Source organism: Desmodus rotundus, chromosome 5, assembly GCF_022682495.2.
Source record: "Desmodus rotundus isolate HL8 chromosome 5, HLdesRot8A.1, whole genome shotgun sequence".
Classification (NCBI taxonomy): Eukaryota; Metazoa; Chordata; class Mammalia; order Chiroptera; family Phyllostomidae; genus Desmodus; species Desmodus rotundus.
Window position 1 is genome coordinate 60,410,330 of NC_071391.1, and position 21,251 is coordinate 60,431,580.

Sequence of the window (21,251 nt, forward strand, 5' to 3'; positions counted from 1 at the left end):
TTTCTTCTTCCTTCCAGCATCCATATAATAACTCAATTTGACTGCTCAGTGCAAACATGACCTGGGGAACTACCTGAGGCAAGGGCCCACAAGTAAACGAGTAACAAGTGAAAAGTAGCAATGCATCACAGACATACATAATGTAGGTTTTATATAAATTATCAAAGATCATGAAGAACAGTTCTGTAAGAAACACCTGAACTGACCTTTGAATAGTACCAAAATACACAAAGAGAAAGGAAAAGGCAAGAGAAGATTCTATACATTTCAAAGAGAAAGCAATGGGTAGTATTAATTATCTGACATTCTAGCAAATCACTCCTGTCACTTACTATCCAGTGAGCACAGACCATGTGCATGCAGTTCTCCAATTTAAGATGCAGTCTGTTTCTTTGTCTCTGCTGCCCCCTCTGGAATAGTCTCCCAACCTCCCATTCAAACCTCCTGACTTTTTTTTTGAAAGTCAGTTCAAGGGTACATGTGTAAAGCTTTTGTGAGCCCTCTCTGGTTCTCCCCTGCAGGTTAGGCTTGCCTGCCTCTAGCTGGCCATTGCCCCATTGCACATAGCTGCACTGTGGCAGTCGTCACCTGTCCAGGTCACACTGTGTGTTATTTGTTATCTAAACCCCAGATTATCAACAGCATGGAGCACTTAGTAAATACTCAACATACATTCCAGGAATGAATAAATTCTTTAAAAAAACTATTTGTGACCTTGGTCTCTATAATTTTGGTGATAGAATAGTGGCTCTAAGTGCTGAGGGGGACTCCATCTAATTCAGGTTATTCTAAAAAATACTTCCCCTGTGGCTGAACCCTGGGTAAACGAAATACGTAGGAATGATAAGAGAATGTGAGAACCCTCACCACAAAATGAAATATATGCCATGTAAATATCTAACCAGTAAATATGCACAGAAAGGGATCAATGAGGCACTCACACAACAGTGTCTGAAGCGTCTACAAGTAGTTTATGATTGCAGGCTGCCATGGAACACGATGAATAAAAGATTAAGCTGTATATGTTTTAGGTAAGTGAATGATGGGCAGTTCAGAGAACTGGTAACAAACAAGGAGAATAATCAGAATAGATATTCGGAAATACCTGAGATAAATAACTTGTTTCCTAGTAAAAGCGAAACCCAAAAAATGACTGTCGCTTACAGTGTCACACATGACTTCTTAAACAAGTTTTGTGTAATGGTTTTATAATAAAAATGAAGCATTTTCTAGATGGAAAACGGATTTCACACATGTAAGCCAACGTCTGGAGATTGTGTGGAAGTGAGAAAGAACATAAAGGGTTTTCGGCTTCATAGTTGGTCACAATCCAGGGGAGCCTGTGTTTAGAATAAAACTGACTGTGTAACAAGCACCCACCATTCTCACGGGAGCCCACTTTCCCAGTCACCACGAAGATGAAGAGCCCCTCCCAGACTGTAAGTACTTAGCAAGAGGAGGGAACAGAATCATCAGAAGTTAGAACTAGAAAGTCATAGGAATCACCTTCTTTTGTCTTACTTATTTTCAGATAAGGAACTCCTTTGGAGTCCAGAAAGGTAAAGAAGGGGCTAGAACATATGATCTCTGGTTCACAATCCAGAGTTCTTTCTTCTACACTAGACTATGTCAAAATCAGTTCTGAGATAAAATACGGAACTACTAGGCATAGCATTCAGAAGAATTTCTACAAGGAAAAAGGTTTTGCTCCTTGTTTCACGTCGAGTCTTTATTTCCTTCTTGTTTACTGGAAAGAGTGACGTGGACCGCAGTCTCCTAGTGACATCTGGTGTCTAAATCAGGGTAATACAAAGTACGGGAGTAATGAAAATAAAGCGCCTTTCTATTTTTGTTTAACATTTTCCCAGGGTAATTAAATCCAAAACTTGGAGGATATGTTATAATTTTTGAGAATGTCTTGTCTGGTTCCTGTCCTCATTTATATATCTACAAAGCTGTGTTTTATAGTAATTCTCTTTTTTTTTGTAATAACAGTGAATTAGTGTCAATCTTGTGCCATCTGAGTCTAAATTACATAATCTAGTCAACAAATTTAAGAAAACATCCTAGGTGACAAAAGCAGTTCCAGCAACTGGGGATGCAAACATAGGTATCTATTATCTCTTTCTTCAGGAACATCAATGCCTGCCTTGGGAAATTCATTCATTCCAGGGAATTATAATACAATGTGATGAGGGCTAAAATAAAAATATGTGTAAAATATGCTGAGGAAGAAGTGACTGGGAAGTCAGAAAGGCTTCAGAGAGAACAAGAACTTTTTAACTTAATATTAATAAGGGTTTGTGAATCCACATGACTTAAAAAGCAAAAGGTCTTGATTCATTCTCTCAAATATTTATTATATTAAAATATATTTATATATAAAACATCTAGCATCTAAATATGTTTTTATTAAATTTCATTCCATGGGTATGACGGTCACTGATATGTCTTCAGTATTGATCAACTTGGCCCTATACAGAGAAAGAGTATGCACAACTTCTGCTCAAGAATACGGGGGTGTTCCTAATGTTCTCAAATCTTATTTCTACTGTTAAGAACTGGGGTGAAAAAACAGATTTGTTCATTTTGAAGTATTCAAGTATCACTTATATTCTTTGTGGTACTGGAAATAAAACAGTGAACAAAATCCATGCCCCCATTGTACTTACATTCTAGAAGGGAGGACAAAAAATAAATAAGTAAAATATATAGTAAGTCAGATGACTTTAAATATTATTAAGAAATATTGATCAGGGATGAGGAATGGGTAGTGTTGGGAAGGGTATAATTTTAAATATGGTAATCAGAAAAAACCTCCCTGAGAAACTGATATTTTAGCAAAAGCCCGAAAGAGGTAACAGGGGAGACATGTAGGAATTAGGGAAAGAGTGTTTCAAACAGAGGGGACAATAAGAATACAAGCTTTGTGGTAGGAACGTACATGGAGTGTGAAGAACATCAAGGAGCACAGTATGACTAATGAATGAGGCCCACATAAGGCAGAAGAAATTAGGTCTGAAAAAAAAAAAATGGAGGCCAAATCATGCAGGGCCTGTTGGCCATTACAAGGAGAATGGTGGGAAGCCATTGTAGAGTTTGCGTACAGGTGACCTACTCAGTCCGGCCTTGCTGCTATGTTCAGAATGAAGTATAGGAGGTAGGCAAGTACTAAATCAGAGAGATCAAAAGTACAGCATTTTGTTTATCCAGGAAACAGATGGAGGCCACCTGGAGAAGAGTTGTTGGTGGTGGGAGAAGAATACAAGATTATTTATATATTTGAAAGTACTGATTGATGGATCAAATGTATATGAGAAAAAGAGAAAAGTCACTCAGGGGTGACTCCTAGGCTCTTAAGCAATTGAAATAGGTTGACATTAAATGAAATAAGGAAATGGGCAGGAAGATCAGGTTTGGAGGAGCTGGATATCAAGAGTCCAACTTAGGATATGTTATATTTGAGATATCTATTAACAGTACAGGTGAGGATGTCCAGTAACAGTGAATAGAATCCTGAATTCAGTGGAAAGGATATTTGAGCATTATTAACAGACAGGTAATATCTAAATCCATAAGATTGGGCAATATAACCTTGGGAGTAAGTGTTGATAGAGAAGAGAAGGGATCTAAGAACTAAACTTCAGTGAACTCTAGTGAAAAAATGAGCTCAACCAGTAAAGCAACTAAGGGAAATAGGAGAACCGAGAAGGTAGTTTCCAGAAGCCAAGAGAAGAAAGGAGAGATTCATCCAGTGCATCAAAGCACCTGAGAGTTTAAGACTGAGAGTTATAGTCCCTCTGTTTCCATGGAGAATTTTTATCATAAATGAATGCTGGATTTTGTCAAATGCCTTTTCTGCATCCATTGATATGATCACATGATTTCTATCCTTCATTTTGTCTATGTGGTGATCATGTGAAGTGATTGGCAGATATTGAACCACAACATCATAAAGGCCATATATGACAAGCCCACAGCTAATATCATACTCAATGGGGAAAAGCTAAAAGGGATTTCCTTAAGACCCAGAACATGACAAGTATGTTCACTTTCACCAATTTTGTTTAACATGGTTTTAGAAGTCCTAATCACAGCAATCATACAGGAAAAAATAAATAAATGGTATCTAAATTGGAAAGGAAGAAGTAAAACTGTTGTTTTTTGCAGATGATAGAGAACCCCAAAGATTCCATTAAAAAAGCTATTAGAACTAATAAATTAATTCAATAAGGTAGATGGATACAAAATTAATATTCAGAAATCAATTGTATTTTTATACACCAATAACAAACTATCAGAAAAATAAATTTAAAAAACAAACTCATTTACTACTCTATCAAAAATAAAAAAAATTAGACTCATTACCAGGGAGTCCCTTCAGCACGAGGGAGTGCATTTCAATTCACGTGGGCCAAGTTGGTGTCCAGATTGGGGGATGCTTGCTTGCCGGAAACTCTATTGCATGGAACATGGAATCCATCCAGATGGCTTTGTTCTCAACAGTAAAAAGGATAGTTGGAAATTGCTAAAATGGAGCATATGGATGCCTCTTCGATACCTTCTTTTGTGAGGCAAGAGCTGGGAAACATGTGCCCAGAGCACTCTTCATTGACCTAGAGCCAGCTGTTATAGATGGGATTCAAGCATACAAACAATGCTTGTTCTTCCACTCAGAGCAGCTCATTAGCAGAAAGGAGGATGCTACAGACCACTACAAGCGAAGCCACTACTCTGTGGGGTCAGAGATCATCAACCTTGTGCAAGAGAGGATCCCAAAACTGACAGAATAGTGTGGTGGATTGCAGGGATTTTTGATTTTTCAAAGATTTGGAAGAGGCACTGGATCGAGATTTACATTTCTCTGAATTGAGAGTTCTTGATACAATATACCAGGAAGACTAAATTGGAGTTTTCTGTCTACCCAGACCCCAGGATCTTCACTGATGTAGTAGAACCTCACAACTCCATCCTGACCACCCAGTTTACATTAGAGCACTCTGACTTTACCTTCATGGTGGACAACAAGGCCCTATATGACATAGGCCATCATAAACTGAGTGTTGAATGTCCCCCTTACACCATCAGTAATAGGTTGATAGGTGAGACAATATCTTTCATTAATGCTTCCCTCCAATTTGAAGGGCCCTTGAATGTAGATCTAATTAAATTTCAGACCAACCTAGCATCCTACCAGAGAATACATTTCCCCATGACAGCTTTTGACCTCATCATTTCTGCTAACAATGCCCACCACAAGGACTGTTCCATGTCAGACATCACTACTACTTGCTTTGACTTTGCCAACCAGCTGGTCAAGTGAGATCCTCAACTGAGGAAGTACATGGCCTGCTGCTTACTCTGCAGAGAAGACATGGTCCCTAAAAACGTGAATGCAGCAACTGCAGCCATGAAGTCGAAGAACTCTGTTTAGTTTGCAGATTGTTGTCTAAGTGGTTTCAGGGTAGACTTCAATGATCAACCACTTATGATGATGCCAGGGGGAACTGGCAAAGGTACAGCAGGCTGTCTGCGTGCTGAGCAACACTACGGCAGCTGTAGAGCCCTGGGCCCACTTGGAACACAAGTTTGGCCTCATGTGTGCCAAGAGGGCATTTCTACAATGGTATATCAGAGAAGGCATGGAAGAAGAGGAGTGGACAGAGGCCAGAGATCTGGCAGCTCTGCAGAAGGACTATGGGGAGGTGAGGCAGTTTCTGATGCATATGTGATGGTGAAAATGAATGGTAAGTGTCAGACTAGTGTTACTTTTCAAGATATTATACGGTTAGTGGGTAGAGTTCACTTCTTTAGAAGAAGAAAGAAATCAAATCAATAAGAACATAAGTTTCACACCAAATTAAACCAGTCAATATTAACAATGAGCACATCTTTTCTTGTCTGTTAGTATAATTCAGCACTGCTACCCATGAACCTTCTAAGCTTTGGACCCCTTTCTGTGTCATGTCTGGGTTCTTTGATTTGTTTTTTTTTTTTCCTTGTTTTTTTTTTTTTTTTTTTTTTTTTTTGTCAGAATGGAAACCTGGCTATGTCTTTGCTTTTTCAACCAAACACTATGAAACCCTAAAGTGGATATTTTCCCTGTCCTATACTTGACATGGAAAACAGCACAATATTGTTCATTAATGTTATTTCTTCCATGTCTGTATTTTGTACATTGATTAAATAATGACCATTTGCAGCATGATTCTTTTCCTTCCATATGTGGGCCTTAAGGTCTCAGTTTGCTTTTTGTAGAAACAAATAGAAAGAATATTCTTTGTTCTTTCACAAATTTGAATCTGTGTGTCCCATAGCTCAGAAGGCAAAAGTGATCTCTTTCAGCTTTCTTTCCTTGAGGAGGAATTCTCAAAGTGTGGCACACAGAACCCTGCATCAGAGCCATCTCAGAGGTTTAGACTTCCGGCCAAGATGGAGGCATAGGTAGATATGCTTTGCTTTCTTAAACAACTATAAGAAGGGCAACAACAAAGTTAAAAACAAAAAACAACCAAAACTAACAGAAAATCAAACTGTATGGAAGTCCAACAACTAAGGAGTTAAAGAAGAAACACTCATTCAGACTGATAGGAGGGGCAGAGATAGACAGCCAGGATGGAGAGGAAGTGTAGCAAGGCAGTGGCTGGCAGCCTGGAAGGTCCCACATTCATGTGCAGATAAGCCAGGAGGAACAAGTGGGGAGCAAGACAGACCACGCTACCCAGGGTTGTGGGAAAATAAGGTCTCAAAACCTCTGGCTGTAAAAACCTGTGCGGGTTGTGGCTACAGAAGAAACTCCCAGCCTCACAGGAGAGTTCACTGGAGAGACCCACAGGGACCTAGAACATACACATACCCACCCACCCAGGAATCAGTACCAAAAAGGCCCAATTTGCTTTTTGGTAATGGGGGAAGTGACTGAAAGTTGGCTGAGAGTCGATCAAATGGCATTGTTCCCTCTCTGACCCTTATCCCACAGGCAGCACCACAATGCAGCTATGTGGGTTACCCACGCTGATGAATACCTAAAGTTCCACCTTTTACAACATAACAAGAGCACCTAGACAAAGAAATATGGCCTAAATAAAAGAACAGATCAAGACTCCAGAACAAGAACCATGCAATGAGAGGATAGCCAACCTATCTGATGCAGAATTCAAAATACTGGCAATCAGGATGCTTACAGAAATGATTGAATACAAATGCAAAATAAAGGAAGAAGTGAAGGCTATGCAAGGTGAAATAAAGAAAAATTATACAGGGAACCAACAGTGAAGGAAAGGAAACTGGGTCTCAAGTAAATGGTTTGGAGGAGAAGGAAGAAATAAACATTCAACCAGAACAGAATGAAGAAACAAGAATTCAAAAAAAAATGAGGAGAGGCTTAGGAACTTCTGGGACAACTTTAAACATTCCAATATCCAAATCATAGGGGTGCCAGAAGGAGAAGAACAAGAGCAAGAAATTGAAAACTGATTTGAATAAATAATGAAGGAAAACTTCCCCAATCTGGCAAAGGAAATAGACTTCCAGGAAGTCCAGAAAGCTCAGAGAGTCCCAAAGAAGCTGGACCCAAGAAGGAATACACCAACACACGTCATAATTAAATTACCCAAGATTAAAGATAAGGAGAGAATCTTAAAAGCAGCAAGAGAAAAGGAGACAGTTACCTACGAAGGAGTTCCCATTAGACTATCAGCTGATTTTTTAAAAGAAACCTCACAGGCAAGAAGGGGCTGCTAAGAAGTACTTGAAGTCATGAAAGGCAAGGACCTACATCCAAGATTACTCTATCCAGCAAAGCTATCATTTAGAATGGAAGGGCATATAAAGTGCTTCCCAGATAAGGTCAAGTTAAAGGAGTTCATCATCACCAAGCCCTTATTACAGGAAATTTTAAAGGGACTTATCTAAGAAAAAGATAAAAACTATAAACAGTAAAATGACAACAAACCTACAACTATCAACAACTGAACCTAAAAAACAAAAACTAAGCAAACCACTAGAACAGGAACAGAACCACAGAAATGGAGATCACATGGAGGGTTATCAATGGGGAGGGATAAGAGGGAGAACAGGGGGAAAGTACAGGGGATAAAAAGCGTAAATGGTAGTTACCAAATAGACAGGGGAGGTTGAGAATAGCACAGGAAAAGTAGAAGCCAGAGAACTTACATGTATGACCCATGGACATGAACAAAGGGTGGGGGGCTGGTGGAAAAGGGGGTGCAGGGTGGAGGACGACAAAGGGGAGAAAAAAATGGGACAACTGTAATAGCATATTCAATAAAATATACTTTAAAAAAGAACCATTTCAGGCATTTAGAAAAAATGTAGATTCTTGAGCTTCACTATGGACTTGCTAAATGAGAAATCCCAGGAATTGGAGGGGGTATGACCTGAGAACTTGAATTAAAAAAAACACAGTGGAATTAATATTTTGTATTAAACAGTATTACTATTTGACAGTAACCTACTTTCAAATGAGTTATGATTTAAAATAGACAAAATAGTTGTAACTGCATTAAAATTACTAGCCATATTTTAAAAATCCATGATGTTTAGCCTAATAGTTGGAATTAAGGTGAACCAGATACTGCAGAGGTGCTTGCCTGGGCTGGTGGTGTTCTTGAGCTGATAGTAAATACTTAGTCTTCAGGTGCCTCAGTCAGCTGTGGTATTTACCTTTCAGCCTTAGTCCTCTGGTTGTACTCTCTGTTGGCCTTGATACGGCTAGTGTTTTTGATCTAGTAGGCTGTAAAGGTGTAAAGTTATATGTCTTATTGTGAGATTTGCCAAACTGCAATGCTGAAACCTTCTTACATGTGCCACCTGGGCCCCAGAACTGCTGCTCCATCTTTAACATGTCCTGGTGGATGCTTTTCCATGCTCAAATCATTGCCCTGAGATGAGGCTCAAGACCTCCATTCAAACAATGCACTATTTTGGCTATTTTCATCTTGAACTATTGTCATCATGGAGGCCAATGACCAGTTTGGTGCAAACAATATTTAGATACTTGTCAATGCCTGTGAAGAGGTGATTTTCCAGCCCATACAACTATCAGTGAGTTTTTGCTCAGTCCTCAAGTCTCCAAGTATTTGGCTGGATCTTCTTCAGTCTCAGCTTCCAGGTGTTTTGCCAATGGCTCAATCTACGCTGATACCAAAACTATGTCATACCTGTGTTCCCTCTAAAACCAAGCACAATCTATCTTAAGATGCACCAGGACTTCCAATATAGTAACATGGTAACAAATATGACTCTCATTCTTGTCTCTGACTTGCTGTGATCAAGCATTTGGAAGAAAGTTTAAAAAATATTTTTTTCTTCAAATAAAAGGAGTGATTTAGTGAAGCTAATTGTCACTTTCACCAAATCCAACACAGATTAAATAACTACCTATCTACCCGCATACATACATACATACATACCTAGGAATAAATTTAACCTAATAGGTAAAAGATTTATACTCAAAAAATTATAAGGTGTTGAAGAAAGTGAAGAAAATATAAATAAATGGAAGAATAGATCATGTTCATGGAAAGGAAGAGTTAACATTGTTAAAACATTCACACTACTCAAAGCTATCTATAGATTTAATACAATCTCAATCAAAATACCAATGGTATTTTTCCAGAACTAGAGCAAATAATTCTAAAAATTATATGGAACCACAAAAGATCCTGAATAGCCACAGCAACCTTGAGGAACAAAACTGAAGTCAGAGGTACCGTGCTACCTGATATTAAACTGCAGTACAAGCCTGTAGTAATGAAAAGGGCATGGTACAGGCATAATAGACCATACATCAACTAAGAGAATAGAGAGCCCTGGAACAAACCAAACTTATGTGGTCAATTAATCTATCACAAAGGAGACAAGAATATCAAAGGCGTAAAGACAGTCTTTAATTAAATGGTTTTGGAAAAACTTAACAGATACCTTTAAAAAAAACAATGAAACTAGACCACCTTATTACACCATATACAAGAATAAACTCAAAATGGATTAAGGACTTAAATGTAAGAAAACATAGGCAGTAAACTCTCTGACACTGCTCTTAGTAATATTTTTTTTCTGATATATCTCCTAGGACAAAAAGAACAACAACAAAAATAAACAAAATAAAAAAATAAACTAGCTCAAACTCAAAAGTTTTTGCGCAGCAAAGAAAACTTTCCATCAATGAAAGAGCAAAGATAACCTTCCAATTGGAAGAAGATATTTGCCAATGATAAATCCGATAAGAAATTAATATCCAAAATTTATAAAAACTCATACAATAAAACACTAAAAAACAAACAACCCAATTTAAAAAGTGGGCAGAAGGTCTGAATAGACATTTCTCCAAATAAGATATCCAGATGCCCATAGACATAAAAGGGTGCTCAACATTATTGTTACTAATCATCAGAAAAATGCAAATTAAAATCACAATAAGATATTACCTTACACCTGTCGGAACGGCTATCATCAACAAATCAATAAACAACAGGTGTTGGTAAAGATGTGGAGAAAAGGGGGCCCTCGTGTATCGTTGGTAGGATAGCAAATTGCTGCAGCCACTATGAAAAACAGTATGGGATTTCCTCAAAAAAATAGAACTACCTTATGACCTAGAAATTCCACTTCTGATTATTTATCCAAAGAAATCCAAAACAGTAATTCAAAAAAGATATCTGCACTCCAATGTTCATTGCAGCATTATTTACAATAGCCAAGATATGGAAGCAACCTAAGTGCCTAACAACAGATGATGAATAAAGAAGTGGCATATATATTTACAATGGAATATTACTCAGTGGAAAAAAAAAACAAAGAAATCTTACCATTTGTGACAACATGGATGGACCTAGAGGGTATTATACTCAGTGAAATTAGTCAGAGAAGAACAAATACCATATTATTTCACTTACCCGAATTTTGCTGTGTGTAATGCACACTTTCTTGCCTGGATTTTTGAGCAAAAAATAAATATGTGCATTATACATGGGTAGAACCTGAAATACCTTGTATCTGTTCTTGTGTTTTGTAATTATTTGTTACATAAAATTTCTCATGCCATAATATGTTCAAAAACAAGCACTAAAACCCCTTTATAATACATAAAATAAGTATCTAAATATGAATAAATACATAATTGAATTAAAAAATCAAAATGAAAGATTTTTTTCTTGAAAGTTTGGGCCAAAAACATGTGCATTATACACAGGAAAATATGGTATATGTGGACTCTAAAGAACAAAATAAACAAACAAACAAAACAGAAATAGACTCATAGATGCAGAGAACCAACTAATGGCTGCCAGATGAGAGGGGGCTTAGGAGCTGGGTGGAAAAGGTGGAGCTACTAGGCAATACAAATTAGTGGTTACAAAATAGTCATGGGAATGTAAAGTACAGCATAGCGAATATAGTCGATAATATTTTCATAACTATACATGGTGCCATGTGGGTCCTAGACTTATTGGTGAAATCATTTGGTAAATTACATAAATGTCTAACCACTATACTTTAAGCCTAAAACTAATATAAAATAATATTGAATGTCAACTATATTTGACAAATAAAAATATTTTTAAAAGATTGAGATTTTATCATTTAACTTAGCACTATGGATGCCATGAGTAATCGCAAAAAGAGATACTTTTCTTTTTTTTTTTTTTCCTTTGTGTGTGTGGGTGGAACCTTTGGAGTAAATTCAAGTGAGGATGGGAGGAAAGAAAAGGAACAGAGTGAATATAAGAAACCCTTCAAGGAATGTTGATGTATAGAGAAGCAGAGAAATTAGGTGATAGTTGGAGGTTATTTTAAAGAAGGGGATTATTTTAAAAAGATGTTGCAGTATGTTTATGTGACAATGGGAATAATAGAGTTGAGAAAAACATTACTTAAGGAAGACAACCCTATTGCAGATGTGAAAGAGAATGAGACCCCGTACACGAAGGTTACCAGTTAGGACTGTGGCCATTTCATTCATGGTAACAAAGGAAGAGATAATACATGTACAGAGAAGACCAGCTAGTCGATGTGGTACCAGGACAGGGGAGTGACTACTGATTATTCTAGGGTAGGACCAAGACCTGGGTAGCTGAAGGAGAATGAAAGTTCTTTGAAAAGGAGATCAGGATTTGGGAATTTTAATCCATGGATGTTTACCAAGGTCTATGACAGGAATGTTGTAAAGACTGGTGTTGAAGCACATGTGATAAGATCTTAAAGCAATAGAAAGATTAATAAGCAATATAACCCGATGATATGAGCATCACGTTGGAAAATTTTTAAGGAGAACAGGGTAAAAATGATCTGCATTGTCAAGTAGGAGAAATTGGGACAAACTCTCTACATCTAGGTCCAGTGACAGAAGAGGTATAAGAAACAAATCAGCCACCACTTGAGAGCACATATTTCTTAAGTTTGTTATTGCTATTTGTCCTTTGACAGATATTTATTGGAATGCTTACTATGTTGAGGTCAAATAACAAGGGCTTAAATAAACACTCCAGCATTATTTGATCCTGCCATTTATTTTAATAAGTTTTACCTCATTCGCATCTATTGGCATCCAGCATGTTTTAGAGAAGATCTGTCACATCTCTGTGTTCTAGTCAATTTTCAGCTCAGAAAACCATACTGTGCTTCCCTACCGGCAACTTCCTGCTATTTCAATGGAAAAGCTATTCTCCCCTTCCTCTCTTTGGCATTCAGCAGGAAGAATGGTGCCTGCATGTTTCCAGAGTGGGAGACTCTGATCAAGTGGTGCTTTATATTGTCTCCTGATGGTGGTGCTTTAACTCTCTTCCAAGTACTTTCAGAGCCTGTAGAGGAAAAGTGTTAATACCAGTAAGACTTGCTAAGAACTTAATCACGCACCCTAAGCAGCTGATCACTCAGATGTAATTGATGGATTTTATTTTATTTTATTTTATTTTTTTGTTGCTCACATGTCACCATCCCTATACCCCACTTGTTCTTTCTCCCAGACTTACAAATTGTGTTTTTTTGAATTTGTTCTTCTTTTCAGTTCACACAGCCCTAATGATTCTTCTTTGTCAAGAATCTTTCACTCTCACAGTTCAATGCAATTCAACCACATGCTTATTATGAGTAAGATCTTGGGTCCTAGGGGGACAAAGAATGAAAAGATGAATAAATTTTGATCCCTGCTAGCCAAAAGCTTGCTGTGAAGAAGGCAGTTTCATTCACACAGCCTCCCTAATCCTTTGGCGAGGCAAGAACAGAAGATTGTTTCAAGCCTCCTCAACATTAGCAATCTCCTAGTGTGGTGCCTGAAAAAAGGAATTATTAAAAGGCACCTCAGGTGCTTCTTGTGCACACTAAGCCTATACTTGTCATCTGGATCTTCCCTTTAGTAAGGGCTAAGGGATCCTACTTCCCTCAATTTCTTTCTGCTTCAAATTTCAGGCTATGTTACTACTCTGTAGAAATGTTATTTCTCACTTTGTTTATCATAAGTAAGCTTTACAATTGTTTTTCAACACCAGATTCATATTTTATTTATTTATTTATTTATTTATTTATTTATTTTTATTCAGTTACAGGAATACAAAGTATTCTAAAATTTGCTGCAACCTATCTTCTAACTATGCATTTTGTGGAACAGTACTCTTTCAAAACCAGAGCGTAGACTCAGAGATCTCATTCCAAGTCACAGTTATACCTATAAATAAGTCTTAGTGATATGTAGTATGGCAGAATTACATGAGTCCAGAGCAATGATTGAACAAACTTCAACACCTACATCTGTAACCTAGAACAACTAGAGATAAATGTGAAAGTAAACTAGATAATGTAAATCTATTCTAGTCCCTGGAACTAAATAATAATAATAATAACAACAACAACTACTACTACCATTGTCATGCCATCTATTTATTCTATTTGTCCTATGCTTCAGAGAAATGAACAAGTGACCAGAGGTTTTGTTCCTTCCCACCATGATAAGTGTAAATGGGCTCTCTCCCTACCCTCTATCAAAATCAACCATTCTTTGGAAGCTGAGCTCAAATTCCTTCACTTGAAGGCTTTCTCAGAGCATCCCATGGCCAAGATTATCAGTGCAATCTATTCTTTATAAATAGTTATTTCTTTCCTACTAGTAATCATCACATATTTGTATGTATAAAATATTATTTGTCTTCTTTTCCTTCAATCTATTTATCATAATATACAACACTTTTCTCTTTGTGTGTGTTCTTAATGCTCTACCCCACTGTCATCTCTGGGACTATTTGCTCCATGAGTAGGGACAATTATCTCTTGTGTTCACAACTGTGTGACCTATATCCTGACTGAGTGACTCTTGCAAAATTATATCAATCACTCAATAAATAATGGACAAATAAATTTTAGGTTGTGTCTTACATTTTGTATCCTTTGCAAAACTATCACAGAGAAAAGTATGTGACGGGCAAGGTTACTTTTCTGCACATATACCCCAGTATGGAACAGAAATGCCGAAGAAAAAGTCTGCAGTTTACAAGATAATTGTTTTGATAGGAACATTGTATTATTTTTCTAGGGCTGCTATAACAAAACACCACAATTGGGTGGCTAAAAAACAGAAATTTATTGTCTGGCAGTTCTGGAGACTAGAAGTCCAAAATCAAGGTGTTGGCAAAGTTGGCTCCTTCTGAGGCTCTGAGAGGAGAATTTGTTCCAGGCCCCTATTCTACCTTCTGGTGGTCTGTTGGCAATCATTGACAATCCCTGACATGTAAAAGCATCATCCCGATCTTTGCATTCTTCTCCACAAGGCATTCTCTCTCCGTAAATGTCTATGTCCAATGTCCTGCTTTTATAAGGACACCAGTCATATTGGATTAGGGCTGACTTTAATGACCTTGTTTTAATTTGATTTCATCTGTAAAAGACCCTCTCTCCAGATAAGGTCACATTCTGAAGAACTTCAGTATAAATTTAGGGGGGAAAATTCAACATATAATAGGTACACAGAAGCATAGAAGTGACACATTTCCAGACTCAGTCCAAATTGAAGAAAAGATTCGAGGTGGCTCACAGAAGATTCACAAAGCACACCAGAATGAAAAATGTATAAGGACACAGGAAGATGTGTTAAATTAGCATGCTTCCCTAATATCATGTGGAGCATAAAATGATTAACCAATAATAATTCTAAAATAATTCAAAGGAAGATTTTAAATGCAGTTATATGGGAAGTGCCAGGTTATCCATATTTCTCTCCAATGGGAGGAACTTTTTTATTTGAGATCTCCATGTAGAAAATACTCTTTCTTTGAAGATATATAAATTTTAGTTTATTTATGATTTTTAAAAAATTTTTGTAAGAGTTTATTTGAGCCAAACGAAGGACATGCCAGGAGGCAAGTTCTCAAATGCTCTAGGAGAACTAAATTTTAAACAGTGCCAGTAGAACGGTGGTCAACACACACAGGAAGAGAGAGAGACAGAGAAGGGAGAGGTACCTGCATGCACACACCGGGGTAAGTATGGTGAATTTTGAAGTCTGTGGGTGCATATATGCGTGGGAATCTCTTCAGTACAAAGAAACGGCTGAATGAAGAAGGGGATGGTAAAGGAACAGACTATGAAGGTCAACAGAAGAGGATTTGCAGAGTTTAGGCCAAACAATAAAGAATAATTCAACCAACCCAGAGTAAAGATGGGTATCATAGCCACTACTGATTAAAGGATTACTAAGAGAAAATTAAATATTTATACAAGGCAGCCCAAAGGCAAGCAACTCCAGAGTGCACAGTCCACGCTGAGTACCACTCATGTCTCAGGGGGAACAGCAGTCTGGCTCTGACAGGACCCTGTCATTTATCACTGGTAATAGATTGCTCCTAATGACATTTACATTAATAGTGTTAAGAAATACATAGCTTTTTCTCTTTAAGAGAAATAAATATTTTAATTAATCTTGAAAAATCATTGTGTTTCAGAGTCTGACTTATAGAACTCCATATTTGGGCTGTGACTACTCTTACTGTCAAAAACCCAGTACCCAGAATGTACAAACCACAAGTAAGCAATGAGAATAATAACAGCAGTGTCCTACCTGTTAAACTATGATTGAGCACAAACATCTCTCCCACTTGCTTATTAATCCCAATGTTTTCCTGTGTGCAGAGTTTTAATTGAGTGATAAATTTTGTCTAGGATGATAGAGTGCCGAAAGGGGTCTTTCTGTCAATAACTTACTCCATTTTCATGTAAAGAAATGTTTATGACCTCAGTTCTTTTCAGCGGAAGGGAGGTTAAATAGAAACTTAAAAATGAGAAAACTGCCCTGCCCTTTTAAAAATCTTGGATTCATAACACCATGTCCCCCCAGCTTCTGAATGAAGCATATAACTCAGCAGTGTTATGTATCTATCATAGTAAACATCCTGGGCTTATAATGTCCAGGATGTAGGTACTACTTTTTAGTGGAAGTGAAACATCCAGTTGCTTAGACTTAACAAAATAATAATAATAATAATAATAATAATAATAATAGCAGACTTCAATTGAAGTTACTGAGCTTGACTATAAAAATTACATTTGTCTGGAATACTCTCTACTTATGCCTGAACACAAAGCACAGTAATGATGGCATGTGTGGGGAAGGAACAAACTTTTCTCTACCTTCAAGTTTCTTCTGGCTGGTCTAATAATTAAATAGACATGAGACAGATTAGCAAGAGAAAAATAACCAAATTTAATGCATACATATGTATGGAAATCCTGCACATATGGAGAGTCAGAGACCCCCCCCCCCCACGCATGCAGGAGAGGTTCCGAGAGAGAATGGAGGTTGAGGTGTGTGAGGCATCTGGAGCTAGGGATGAGGTGTGTACCTTGGGAACTTCAAAGGGCCAGTGCAGGTTGATAAGGACACATCTTTAGCGAACAGAAATGTGCCCTGCCCTATAGACAAGCTAACAAAAGAAGTTTATCTTTGATACTATGTTATGGGTAAGGCCTCTAATTCAAATTCTTCTAGGTAGTCAAAAGGGGTAGGGTAGGCCAAAGTTTTCCTTGAGCCTGCAGAGGAAGTTGCCTTTAGCTCAGAACAACCTGTGTGCCACTGGGGCATGTCTTCAGCTGACTGTTTCTGGACCCCCACACATGTGCACCACAGACAATTTTATATTACATTTTGTTCCAAATAAATTTTATTATACAAATCTACCCTCATAGTTTGTTGCATTAATATTTCATTTATTTTCAACATGTGTTTTGCCACCCTTCAAGGCCAGGCAGGTTCATGGTATTCGTGCAGACGGGAAAGTATTTACGGAGCTGTTGGGATGTCTGGCATGCCTTTATTCACGGGTGAGCAGGCCACACATGCTGCAAGCTGACTGTCTATCTGCATGTCTCATGTCATGGCCCTTGTTCCCCAATGTGGCACCCATCATGGCACCCATCGTGGCACCTGTCCCCTTGCATGTCTCTCATCATCACAGCCCCCAAGCAGGGAGCCCCTACCTGTTTAAGTACTAGAGGGGAACAAAGCTGGAAAACTGCCAGAACATTACATAACATAACGGAATTCTGCGCATGTGAGCCCACTTCATTTTATGTGACAGTTGATCAGACCCAGTCTCAAGGCTATGAGAACACTAGTTATCAGGCCCCTCCAATGCTATGGGAACACCGCTCCCCCTAGCTACCCGGACACTTGGGTGAGGAAGCCAGACTGCCTCTACTTACCCCACACCATGTAAACTATTTATTTATTTATTTATAATCGAACACATTTTATTATACAAATCTACCCTCATAGCTTGTTGCTTATTGAATACTTCATTTATTTTTAACAGTCCATGGAAACTACTTATCACAGTCCCAGACACATAGGAGACTCCTGATCTAGTGTACTTTTCATTAAACAGCAAAATCCAGTAGAATAATACATGAGAAATACATGATAATAGGAAGATAATAAGTGCCAAATAACCAGAAAGAAACACAGGTGGGACTGGGCAGCTTTCCCAAGAAACAGGAAGAAGAGTACAAGAGAAAAAGGAATGAGCACTCTTAGCAGGGGCCAAACTATGAAAGGGTATCTTGGCAATCCATGGCAGGGACCCATTGTCTTATGGAAACTGAACTATGTTGCAACTATCATTTTGTCCTTGTAGAGAGAGACAAATCTGTTCCCTTTTGATTAGCAGCAGTTGGGAAATTCTTAGAATAATATCTCAAGGACTGGACTGTTTTTTTGGTTTATAGGCAGAAAGGTAAAGATTATTTTACAGAGAAACTCCTGTCTTTCCCTTCATACACTTCATAACAACTTCTGTATTACTGGGCTTTCCAAAAAGGATCCTTCTCACTGGCTCATTCCTCAGGTATAAGCTGTTCCCTATTTATTTAGGTCTGAGATATGGAAACATTCCTTATTCTGTCAGTTAAGCTAGAACAAAGTTGAAGTTTTTCTACCTAATTTGTACTAAAAACATTTTTTAAAAAGAAATAATTTGAAAACTGGAACTAAAAGACACATAGAAAAAATTCTAATCCACATTTAACTCCAACATGTGACAAGTTGGCATAGTTTTTCACTTTGTAGAGAATGTCACACCTTGAAACCCTCACTCTGAGGTCATGTCATCCTTCCCCTATATCTCTTCTCTCCTTTGGCTTACCTGCTATGAAGGGGAAGAACTGGAACAGAACAGATTAAATCCCTCACCAGAAAGGGCAAGTAAAAATGAACTGCATTATAAAGCCCCCATCCATATCACTTCATATGCTTGTGTCAGAGTCCCAGGAAGACAGGCCAATCCTGAGGAACAGTGTGATTTTCCTGCCACTTCTAACGGGTAAAGAGATCGTTCTCCCACTAACCTGTCCTGGCTAGTAACGTTATACCACACACAGACATTATTTGCATGTTATTGGCCAGGGGCTCAAAAATCACCTTGTTTTAGTTCAGCTCTTGGAGGAAGAAAAGTTGGTAACTAGTCAGGAATTTCTTAACCACAATTTTGTGATTGTGTAGACATAGACACAATTACAAAATAGATACTTCTGAAGAAAATAACAAAGTATTCTAGTGCAGGAGAGTATCGAATATCCCAATATAAATAATAAAAATGTGAAATAGCTCACAACCTTTCCTAAGTTATCAAGTCATTGCTGAAAAAACACCTACAACAACAACAAATAGTAGTTATAAACCTAAATAAACACCGTCCATGTGTAATATCTTTGGCAAGCAACCCTTTTGAAATACCCATTGGACTTGAAATAAAACCAAAATCGGTCTAGATCAGGTCAAGAGGGCAGTGTAGGTAAACACAGTTCACCTTCTCACACAACGTCAAAATTATAACTAAAATATAGAACCATCACTCAGAACCATCAGAAATCAAGTTCAATGGAAGTTTGACAAATATGGAATTAAAGAAACCACATCCATCAAAACTAGAAAGAGGGGCAGAGTCATGGAACAGGCTAGTCTCACAACCAAGTGTGGTGGGTAAAAATTCAGGAGGGATATCTCAGGAGCAAGGAGTCCCAGCCCCGTACCAGGACCCCCGCCCAGGGTTCCAGTGCCAGGAAGATAAGTCCCCACCACTTCTGGCTGAAAAAACCAGCAGGCATTGAGTTGGTAAAAGAAATTTCTGGAATTCCATCAGTTCCTCTTAAAGAACCCACACATGGACTTACTGAGACTCACTATGACCTCCAGCACAACGGTAGCAGCTTGAAAGGTACCAGTGGCATAGAGAAAGAACCTGAAGTGCCTGGCATCGAGGTGAGAACTGGAGGAAAGCTTTGTCCTAGAGAAAAAGATGAGCAGAGGCCATTGTCCTTTTCTGAATCCTCTCCCAACAGAGCCACAGACCTAGCAGGCTGGTGTCATATCTGAGACTCCATCAACCTGGCTAACACTCTTTGTCCCTCTCTGGATATCCCCAGAGACTCCATCCTACCCAACTTACCGGCCCACCCAACCTGCTTTTCCATATGAATAGCTGGTCTGGGCCCATGTTTCACAATTTCCTAAATCCCATCAAACAAGCAAAAGCCAGACTTAGTGACCTCCATGCCCCGAACCTCTTGTGAAGCGGTCCCAGGCCTGGCATTAACAGCAGCCTGCCTAGATTCACAGCTTGGCTTTGCCTGGGAATTTCCAAGCCCAGCACAAGTAGCGGCCATCTGAGATTGCTTTATAGCTCAGGCAGGGTGGCCCTAAGCAGAAATAGGTAGGGGCTGACCTTGGCCCATCCAGGGAACCCCAGCACCTGTGCACCCAGTGGACAACTACAGACCACATCAGAGCACCACCACCCTGCCCATTCACAGCTGATCCTCCACAGAGGATGGAGGTTGGTGGTGATTGGTCACTGCTTGTTCTTGCAGCTGACTGGCCTGGATAAATCCCTCCTATTGATTTTACAACAAAAATCAAAGCTCAACAACAAAAATCAAAGCTCAACAACAAAAGGAGGGTGTACTTAACCCAAAGGGTGCACCTTGAGTACCCAGCTTGGGTGATAGGGGAGGCTGTGCCACTGGACCCTACAGGACACCTGCTACATTAGGCCACACAACCAAGACACAGAGTCAAAGCAGCTCCACCTAATACATAGAAACAACCACAAGGAAGCTGCCAAAATGAGGAGACATAGAAACATAGCCCAGATGAAAGAACAGATCAAAACTCCAGAAAAAGAACTAAACAAAGTGGAGATAAGCAATCTATCAAATGCAGAGTTCAAAACACTGGTTATAATGATGCTCAAGGAACTTAATGAGAAATTTAATGGCATAAAAAGTTTCAGTCAGAAATGAAGGATACACTATTTGAAATAAGGAACAATTTACAGCGAAACAACAGTACAGTGGATGAAGCTGAGATTAAATCAATGATTTGGAACATAAGGAAGTAAAAAACATCCTATCAGAACAACAAGAAGAAAAAAAAAGAATCCAAAAAAAAAAAAAAGAAAGAGGATACTGTAAGCATCTTCAACTTCAAGCATTCCAACATTCAAGTCATAGGGGTGCCAGAAGGACAAGAGGAGGAGCAAAAATTTGGAAATCTATTTGAAAAAGTAATGAAAGAAAACTTCCTTAATTTGGTGAAGGAAATAGACATGCAAGTCCAAGAACCATGTAGAGTCCCAAACAAGATGGATGCAAAGAGGCCCACTCTAAGACATATGATAATTAAAGTGCCAGAGGTTAAAGATAAATAGAAAATCTTAAAAGCAGCAAGAGAAAAGCAACTAGTTACATACAGG

General features: G+C 38.4%; 1 pseudogene; it reads left to right on the plus strand.

Moving 5' to 3' along the window:
• The first annotated feature begins 3,397 nt into the window (after window positions 1–3,397).
• Window positions 3,398–5,732, plus strand: LOC112315874 (tubulin alpha chain-like 3; annotated as a pseudogene).
• The last annotated feature ends 15,519 nt before the right edge of the window (window positions 5,733–21,251 follow it).